At 36.2% G+C, this 10846-nt stretch overlaps 1 pseudogene; it reads left to right on the top strand.

Annotated features, from left to right (window-relative positions):
- Window positions 1-1329: 1329 nt before the first annotated feature.
- LOC109681003 (THAP domain-containing protein 6 pseudogene) lies at window positions 1330-7068 on the top strand (annotated as a pseudogene).
- Window positions 7069-10846: the final 3778 nt, after the last annotated feature.

Below are 10846 nucleotides of genomic sequence, written 5' to 3'. Positions count from 1 at the left end.
GGCCCGCCCAAAGTGACCATGCCGAGAGGAGTGATCTGGCCAAGAGATTCTTTATTGGGGGGGGCTGGGGGGGGCTGGGGGGGCTTAAATACCCCTCAGTGAGACTCAGCATGATCTGATTGGTTAGGATCTTATGGTTCATGCTGATTGGAGGTTGGGGCTGTTAGGGTACCTTTGAGGTTTGCAGCCTACTCAGCCTGAAACCGGCCATGACTAACAGGACCCAAGTGGCCGCTCACTGGAACTAAGGGAGGTGGGATGGTTTCTGGGAACAGGGACTGTTTCTGGTTAATCTTGCTAAATGGTATGTGAGTCAATGAGTTAAGACACCTGGTATTTATCAAGTTCCTGATAAGTAATCTTCAAGTAATCTTGCCCCACCACCAGGATGTGGGTGATATCAGAAATATGTGACCCCAGGGGCCATAAAAATTGCTGTGTGACCATGACTAATGTTTAAAAAATATAAAAGCAGCCTGAACTTTGCATTCGGGGTCCTCATTGAAACCCGCTGCTTCGGGCAGATACCCGGACCCCAGCTGGCTGGAAATAAACCTCGCTTTGTGGTTTACATTATCATGAGTGTCTTTTGTTCCTCTGAGGGGTGGTCGACCTCAGACCCCAACAGGGCAGAAGGAGAATTCAAGCTAGACTTGAGGCAGGACCGTGACCCTGAGAAACAGAAGCTTAAGGGTGCAGTAAGAATCGAAACCTATCGGCGCTATTATTGTCAACAACCGTAACATTTTAAACTTTGGCTGCTATGAATAATGTTGCTATTGAAATTCACGTATAAGATTTTTTTTGCAGACATATGTTTAGGTTTTTTCTTTCCTTCCTTCTTTCCTTCCTTCCTTCCTCCCTTCCTCCCTCCCTCCCTCTCTCCCTCCCTTCTATCTTCCCTCTCTCTTTTGTGTGTGACATGAGTTACAGGTTCAACTTCACTCTTTTGCATGTGAATAACCAGTTGTTCCTCCATCATTTTTTTTTTTTGTGGTACTGGGGCTTGAACTCAGGGACACTCCACCAGTCCTATTTTTGTGAAGGGTTTTTCAAGATAGGGTCTTGCGAACTATTTGCCAGTGCTGGCTTCAAACCTCAATCCTCCTGATCTCTGCCTCCTGAGTAGCTAGGATTACAGGTGTGAGCCACAGGTGCCAGGCAATTCCTCCACCATTTGAAAAAAACACCAATTTATTCATAAATAACCATAAATATGCAGGTTTGTTTCAGTATTTTTCAGTTTTATGTGTATCCTTTAGCAATATAATCCTGATTAATGTAGCTTTACTCTGAGTCCATGGATTTCATTTGAATTTTAAGATGAGCATGGCAATTTCAGAAAGTAAGTGAAGTGGAATTTTAATAGGGATTGTGTTGATTCTGTACATAAAATTGGAGCAAAATACCATTTGATGACATTCTATCATTAGATTCATGAGCAGGGTATTTCCTTCTATTTATTTAGATTATTTTAATAGTATTGTAAATGAATTATTTTCTTAATTTTATTTTCAGAATGTGTATTGCAAGTGTATAGAAATGAAAGTGATGTTTATATATTTATCTTATTAAAACCCTACTGTACTTGCTTGTTCTAATAGTTTGGATTACCCTATGGCCCTGTCTATGGGTCTGAAAGGAGAAGGAATGGTTGAGGTCCCTTGACGATTGTTTCCTTTTAACTCATGAGTGGCTAGCCTCCTATGCCCACAGAGCAGATGTGCTTAGACTGACAATCTCCCATGAAGATGTGGGTACTCATGCACAGACTTAATCCAGAAGTCACTTTCACACATTCATAGCACATGCTGAGTGGCAAGGATGTGCCAGGGAGTATGTTAATGTCTCTTAGTTCCCGCTCAGCCAGCAAATAATTTTCTGTATCACATTTAAAGAGTCATGATGAGAATTCTTTCCAGCCACCAATATGTCCTTCCTAGGATACCATCCTCATGAGTAAACACCAATATGGGCAGCCTACTTCTTTTCTCTGCTCATCAATATCCAAGCCATACACATAGAAGACCTCTCAAAGAAGACATTTCCCAGTGTCCCACACCTGTAGTGGCTATATAAAACTTCTTCTCACCTCTTTTGTGTAATCATCTCTTCAGTAGACCCTGAGAAGGTAGCAAAACCCTCATTCTTGTTCATGTGTCTAAAACATCAGAGGGTTCTCTCTGCAATGAAGTATTTGGATAGCAATCACAGTTCTACCTGGTAGTCAGATCTTAACTCTGCAGAAATGACAAACTCATAAAAGCAATATGTAAGGGGGTGAATTCAAGTATGATGTATTTGATACATTATAATAACCTTTGTAAATGTCAAAATGTACCCCCACCCAGCTCAACAATAAAAAAGCAATACGTAAAAGACATTGAAAGTAAGTGTTAAATTGTCCCTAAACTTGTCAGAGCAGTGTTGTGTTGTGATACAACTCACTGGGCTCCTGAAAAGAGTTGAGGCCACAAAGGAAGAGGATCAGTGAATAATCTCTAGAAGGATACAGAGAGAAAACAAAAGCATGGAGAGTGTGCTACCCCAAGATGAGAGTGCTCTGGTTAAGAATGTGACTCAGAGCTGGGTGTGATGGCACACTCCTGTGGTTCCAGAAACTTGGGAGACTGAGCAGGAGGATCACTCCTGCCCAGGGACAAAAAGGAATATGACTGTAAGAGGAAGGCAGAACTCTCAGGAAGATGAAGCCTGGGGACAGAGAAAACTTAAAGGGAGTATTTAATTTCCAGAGGAGAAGGTTCAATTAATTATAAAGATTTTCTTTCGAAATCTTTTTATTATTAATGAATGCTTAGAGAACCAAATATCAAATTACCTTTACTAAACTCAGTGTTCCTGGTTCCTCTCTGAATCCATGGATTAGTAATGGATATGAAGGCACATTGCTTATACTGGTTTTTGTGCCAATTTAGTGTGGAAAGAAAGCTATCCCCTAAAAGCAAATGTGTTCCTTCCTTAATTGATCCCAAATTCTGATCATCAAAGACAACTGGAGGTTTTATTTATTTATCTCAGAGCCATGTCTATTCACCTGAGAGACCCCTCTTCACTTCAGCTAGGCTTGACTCCATGTCTCCTTCCTTCCCTTTATCCTGCTTTTATAACTATACTCATTGTACCAAGTCCAATTCCTCTTCAAAGAGTCTCTGACAACTCTAGTGACACTTCCTTTTTCTGTCTATATTAATATTGTTGTTTTTGCATAGATCTTAATTCCTGCAAGGAATTATGATTAGCTTGATGTTTCACAGAACATAGGAAGCAGAGGGTGTTGAGAGTGACTGCATAGATGCTCATTGAATCTGGTGATGATAAAGATCTTTTGGGGAGAGAGGCTCTGGAGTATAGTGGCTAAGAGTTTTGACTCATACCATATCAAGTTCAAATCAAAGTTGTGGCCCTCACTAACTCAATAATTCTTTTGGAATTATGATGATGGTAGTAGAGATAAAATCCTGCCTCTTGGACCAAGAGGCTAGGGTACAGAGGTCACAAGCATTGGATGGTCCTTGAGGAGTTGTGTCATTCAGGCAGAAGCACAGGCTGCTTATATGGGAAAACTGACCTAAGGGATAGGTACTGAAACTTGTAGAATCACTATATTCCTGGCATTATACATTTTATCTCCTTTGATCCTACATTTCATTATCGCTGTGATTCACTCAAGTGTTAGAAGTGATTTTCCTTACAGAAAAACTCATGTGAACTAGTTTTCAGGAACTTAAACCCTGGAAACACTCAACATACCCATACTGTTCTACCCCATCATGTAGATAGATATTCAAAGTCCCAAAATATATTGTTTTTTCTCTTAAATGATGAATTACACCATATTTTTAAACAGAAGCAATTATAAAATTTGAAATGTCTTATGTATAGCTTATATACATATATACATGTTATACACACAATAACAATATATGAATGTCTTCACTCTAGCTTTCTCTACATCCCATATATAAATTACACAAGGAAAAATAGCATATTTCTAGAAATATTTGTGACTTACACTGCAGACATGGCATTAATGTCCTTGACATATAAAGGTATCAACAATAAATTTACAACAGCAACAGAATACACACAGCGAACCATATGAATATCCAATAAACATTTGAAAAGGTACTGTCTAAATGAAATCACAAATGAAAATTCACAAATAGCACAATAATTGAAAGTGATAAGGTAATAGATTATGTAGAGGGTATGTCACATTTTCATGTTTGTGACAAAATATCTGAGAATAAACCAAAAATGTATTTTGGTCCATGGTTTCAGAGGTGTCAGTCCATGTTCACTTGGCCTCATTGTGTGCTTGTGGTGAGACAGAACATCATGGCAGGCAGAGCACAGTGGGCAAAGCCGTTGGTCTAATGGTGGCCAGGAAGCAGAGACAGCAAGAGAGGAAAGGCCCAGGGACAAGATATAGTCCCTAAGAGCATGTCTTCAAGGAACCACTCCCTTCAACAAGATCCCACCTCATATATCTATTATCACCTCCCAATAGCCCATAAAATTATACACCCATCAATGAATTAATCCATTTCCAAAAGTCCATAAGCTAAGGGCCAAGCCTTCAACACATGAGCCTTTGAGGGACATTCCAGATCTAAATTATAACATAAGATAATCACAATTTTAAACATGCTGTTTCATGTATGCATATATTTGAATGTTTTGATATGCTTCACAAGAAAATATATTACTGAAAAAGAGATAATCTGCAGAATATGTACCAAATAATTAATAGTGAAATAAGTGTTTAAAGTTGTTCTTAGAGACTACTAAAATATTAAGGTAGAATGTGAGAGAAGTGTGAGGTTTTATTTAACAATAAAAATCAACTTGAGATGGTGGATGGCTCAAGTGACAGAGCACATGCTTAGCAAGCATGAAGCCCTGAATTTAAACACCAGTACCACCAAAAAAAGTCAAATGAAACCTCTATTGGACATGATGGCTAAAAGCTGAAGAACAAGTAAAAACTATGTATATTAAAAGATTGAATATTAAAAAGTCAATGTACCCTGAACCATAAACTGTTTACCTTAAATCTCTATTTCATTCATTGACTACTATCTTTTCTCTTCCTCTCCCTTCCATCTCCTCATCAGTGTCTGCTAAACATGTCCACACTGTGGAAAGGACGTCTTAAAGGAGGCAGTTCAAGACTGCAGGATCTCATCACTCTAAAGGCTTCCTACACCTTCTAACTCCATCCTTACTATTACCTCTCCAGGCAATTATGGGCATAGCTATCTAGACTCATTTCTCTAAATCTAAATCTGTTCACATAAAACCATGTGCACAATTTTTTGGAGGTACTGTGGGTTTGAATTCAGGGCCTACACTTGCTAGGAAGGTGCTCTACCATTTGAAACACTCCTCAGTCCTGTTTTTGAAATAGGGTCTTGCTTTATGCCCAGGCTGACCTGGACCATGATCCTCCTATTTGTGCTTCCCAGCACAGCTGGGATGACAGGCATATACCACTGTGCCCAGCCATTGCTTTAAAAAAAAGTTATTAGTATGTGATAGCTATACAGGAGGTTTCATTATGACTTTTTTGTAGGTACTTGAACTTATGTAAGTGATAAAATTACATTGAAATAAATGCACACACATATGAGTACAAGTAAAAGTAGAAAAGTCTAAGTAAGATCAGCGAATTTTCTTATTGCCAATATCCTGGTTGTGACACTGAAATATTTTGCAAGATGTCATAACTAGGGGAAACAGGGTAGAATACACAAGGTCTCTTTGTGTTATTTCTAATAATAGCACAAGAATCTGTAACTGTCTCACAATAAAATTTTAAAGTAATAAAGATTTAAATAATTTAAAATATGTGAATAAAAAAGAATCTAGTATGGAGATAATGAAAATCTCTGAAATTTTGTTGTTAGGATGGCAAATCATGACAGATAATTTTCAGTTATTTCTAAAACGTTCTTTACTACTTATTATTTTAACAAGAAGGTCAAATAGTGGCTATTATGGAATATTTATACATGTCCAAGCATCCCATTGAATATTAATAAAAACTGAAAAATATAATAATTGAAATTAGTATCTCACTGGATTAGCAATAGCATAGGGGTATCAGAAGAAATGGTTAATTGATATGAAGACAGACCCGAAAAATGATCCATACAGAAACACAAGGAGAAAAAAAGAGATAGATAATACAGACAGGAACATAAAGACCAAGGTGAGTCACAGAAGACCAGGGAGGTGGTGGACAAAGGAATTGAAGGGGCAAAAGCAACATTTGAAAACATAGCTGATGAGGATTTTCCAATACTGATTTTAAAAAATCAAACCATATAACTGGGCTTGGTAGTTTGTACCTATAATTCCAATTCTAGGGAGACTGAGGCAGCAGGCTCCCAAGTTTCAGGCCAGCCTGGGCTATATAGCAAGCCCCTGTCACAAAACAACAAAAAAAGAAGCTATGGGGCTGAAAAGAAGAGAGACACAATCTCCCTCATTGAGGTTATTCATTGCCTTCAATGCTAATATTCTGTTAAGTTATTTGTGCTTCTCACTGTTTGACAAATTCCAAGATAAAAAGGATTAACATTTCATGTATTTACCACAGATGCAAACATCAAAAGAAAATGGGTATTAGGAATGAAAAGACTTCATATGAATGCTACAGGCTTGTGAGAGCCTTAAAAAGGACATGTATTGCTTTCAAGGCACTTAAAAACACATTTTGACAGAAGTGCTCCAAATATTACAATGAAACACAGAATCATTCCTTCTATCTTTGATTCTCCATATGACTTACAGGAAAAACTTCACTCTCAAAAGCCTTCCAGTCAAAAACCACAACCAGTTGGTTAGAGCTTCCTCATGGATTAAAGAATTCCAATCCAAGTTCATTTTGAACATAGCTACAGTGTAATGGACAGTTCAAAGAAATTTAAGCATAAATTAGATCATGTGATCAGATAGATTAAGGATACCAAGGAAAGCCTTTAGAACATTTTAGACCAAGGAAAATATTTCCAAAAATGTTTGAAGAAGACAAAGAATTAAAGGTTGAATGTCTTGTCTGATCAACCAAGAAACAGCAAATTGATTGGGCAGTTTCTGTTAGGAGAATTATTAGGAGAGCATGGAATGAGACTATATTTCATGAAATAATTTCATGCTATGTTCTGCCTAAAATTGGAACTGATAACAGCTTTTTTAAAACTAATTTTCGTGTATCATCATGAAATAATATCTATCATCCAAACCACTTCTTTGCTTTTTTCTATTGAGAATACTTTTATTATACAGATATCATATACACAACAATTATTTAGGGAACATTTACAGGCATGGAGTTCAATTATGAATCTCCATTTCACCTACATGAACTACACAGCATGCTCATCTCAGGGTTGAGCCCCAAAGGAATGAGACAGGCTTTTGATTTCTGAGCAGAGCTCCAATTAAATAGAACCTGACAAACCAAGAACAAAGCCAAGTGTCTTCTTAATTCTGAATACCCTGTGTACATAGGAATAACATTAAAAGATATAGATTACCCCATCATCATTAAAAGTTAATATTAAAATTGAATCCCATGTCTCCAAAATTGCACCAATATTTACAGACCCCATTAAATTATGCATAAATAAAATCTGTACACTCAACACAGTTTCTCAAAATTACAGAGCCTCCACGGGGACTTGGAGGTGACAGGCAGAAGTGATAGCTTCCCACCTACACTTTTCAAGTTTAGTTGAAAAAATCAAGATTTAAAATAAATATGCAAATAAAGCTTCAGTATCTTAAAGGAACATGTCATTTCAAAGAGTCTTCCTTTTAAAGAATTAAAACTTTCAAAGCTAAAAAAATAAGAAAAATGAAATCATCAGCAGGCTTTGTTTCTACAAGTTTCATAAAACCAGGAGGTCCCCCTTTGAACATGGGGTTCAAAATGTTTCAATGAACTAGCTGCTAAGCCCACCCATCCTTTGCGTCCCACTGGATGAGGCAAAGCATTTCTTTGGATCTTCTAGAGCATTAAGTATTATAGCTGATGTCCAAAGACTATTTTTGAAGATCTGCAGAAATATGTGGTAGTTATCATGATTTTGTGTGACTTGTGGCAGTTATGTTTTTATATACCTAAATCAGTGCCAGGTCATTATTGCTAAGACATTAAAACCTTAAGAAAATTCCACAGAAATAAGGAAATTTTATCAAATGAACTGTTAAGCTATAGTAGTAGGAGGTGAATACTTCTACAGCATCAGAATTTTGGCTTCAAATGCCTTTACTTGTATATGTTTTATAGTAAGTTCATTGAGTTTAATTTTATTAAAGAACAAGTTTTATTAGATTTGGAATGCATATTTTTGGGGGGATAAAACTGGGATTTGAACTCAGGGCCTCAAGCTTCCTAGGCAGACACTCTACCACTTGAGCCACTCCACCAATCCTGAATTTAATTTTAAATATTTTTTACTATATAGCATTTATAGCATATGCTATAGACCCATCCATTTTGGATCCATCCCAAGATGCTTTAGTTATCAATAATACTAAAATATATTTTTGGGTAGTATTGGGATTAGAATTTAGGACTTTGCAAGTACTCTACCACTTGAGTCACACCCTCAGCCCTTTTCACTTTATTTTTTCAGATAGTTCTTATGCCTTTTGCTAGCTGGCCTCAGACTGAAATTCTTCACCTCCCAGAGATGGGATTATAGATGTGTGCCATTGCACCAGCTTGTTTGTTGGCAGGAGGGTTTCACTAACTTTTTGCACAGGCTGGCCTCGAACCTTGATCCTTCTTGAACTCTGATCCTCCTGATCTCTGATACCCAAGAAGCTGGGATTACAGGCATGAGCCAACTTGATGTAAACGTTAAGAGTGTAAAAAACAAAACAATAAAGGGTCATAAATTTGGTTTTTAAATAGTTGCCCTAATAGCTCTGAAAACTTTGCATCGTGACTGCTATTTCATCATTAAGGTATAACTTCAAATTCTGAATGCCAGAACTAGCTGAATACTTGTAATGCAGTTTTATATTTTATAGAAAGTAACATTGCCTTCATTCAAAAATATAAAATATAGAAGAAACCATTTTAAATTAATAATTGTATGTCTTCCAGTTGAAATAAGAACTAGGAGAGAATTTATTGTCTAAAGAATTATTTAGAGAAATGGACATATAAGACATCAGTTTTAAAATAACTTCTTACCGAATACACGAAGGAATAAATCTTAGCTATTTTCTGATAGATCCAAGTGTCAGAAGCTTAGTTTATCTCTTAATTTCTTATTAAAACAACTGAAATTAAGAATCATAAATATTGTCGATTAGAATAAAACCTATTATCCAAAAAAATCAAACCACATTCAAGAAGCTCTGCGAAATCCATTTAGAATAAGCATATACATGCAAACACACACACATATACTTGGCTCATTTTAATAAAACTAGTAAAAGCATAAATAAAAATAAATTCTAAAATCAGTCAGAGAAGCCCAGTGTGATGGTACACACCTGCAGTCACAACATTTGGGAGGCAGAAGCAAAAAAAGGCCAACCTGAGCTACATAACAAGACTGTCTCTTAAAACATAACAAAAAAAAGAATTTTACTCATCTGTTTAAAAGAAATCAGAGGGGGCTGGAGATGTAGGTCAGTAGTATGGCACTTGCCTACCTGCATTCAGTCCCCAGCACTGAAAAAAAAAATAAGAGAAAACCCAACAAAACTGTTAACAATGTCTTCAGCAAAAAATAATAGAAGTAAAAAGAGAATAGAATAACATTTTAAAGTGGTAAAAAGAAATAAGTCCCAACTTAGAATATACACTTTCCTTATATAATTTACATTCTAGATAGAACTGTTTTAGGGATATACTATTTTTTCTGACATCATTTCATGAGAAATTTTCCTATGTCATTAAAATATTTCTAAACATTCTAAAAGCAAATTGGAAAATAGTATAAATAAATAAAGCATGAAATGTCAGGAACAGAACATTTTGGAGGATGAGGGTTCAGGAGAGTGTGTTGTTAAAATTGCAGAAATAACAGCATGTTTTATGCTAGTTGAAAGATATCTGTTTATAAAGAAATAAGTATTTTGAGATCTTATTTTATGAAGACATATGTGTGCAGATACCTGTGTGCATATGTATGCACACATATTGTCATTGATAAAAGTCTAGAAGGATACATAACCAAATGGTGGAAGTATTTATCAGTGTTAGGATATGTGGTACCTTTTAAATTTTTTTCTTATAATTACCAGTTTTTGTAGAATGATGAAAATACAGACATTCTCAGCAATTTCAAAAGAAACATAATTCAATAGGAAAGAAGTGGTATCATTTTGAGAAGGAACATTCATAAAACAACATACAAACTCAATTAAAAGTCTGGTCACAGATTAACCATCTCCCTGCTCTCTGTTTTCACCAATAGAAGGGCCAAAATCTGGGACCTCCCCCAAATGAATAAAGATGCCAGAGAAATAGAAATTGTGTTTGCCATAATCCTTATTTTCAGTTGCTACCCTTCTTTCCTCATTGGCTGTTTTATGAGCATTAAAAGGGATGTTTCACATAACAATTCTGTACTTATTCAAATACACTTTACTGAATGGAAAGAAAAATTATCTTTAACAATAGTAACAATCATGCTTATCAGTTTACTAGACTTTGAATTGCACAGGAAAAACAAGTTTAAGAGACTGTCAGAAATCTGTCCTTCAAATATGGAGAGTAAGCCATCTACCCTCATTAATACAATTTCAGAATTGGAATAATTCCTAAATCAACAAAAGGGCTTCTCTCACCATC

Source organism: Castor canadensis, chromosome X (assembly GCF_047511655.1).
Source record: "Castor canadensis chromosome X, mCasCan1.hap1v2, whole genome shotgun sequence".
NCBI classification, from domain to species: Eukaryota; Metazoa; Chordata; class Mammalia; order Rodentia; family Castoridae; genus Castor; species Castor canadensis.
Note: the sequence above shows the minus strand (reverse complement) of the source record. Positions and strands in the feature narration are given on the sequence as shown.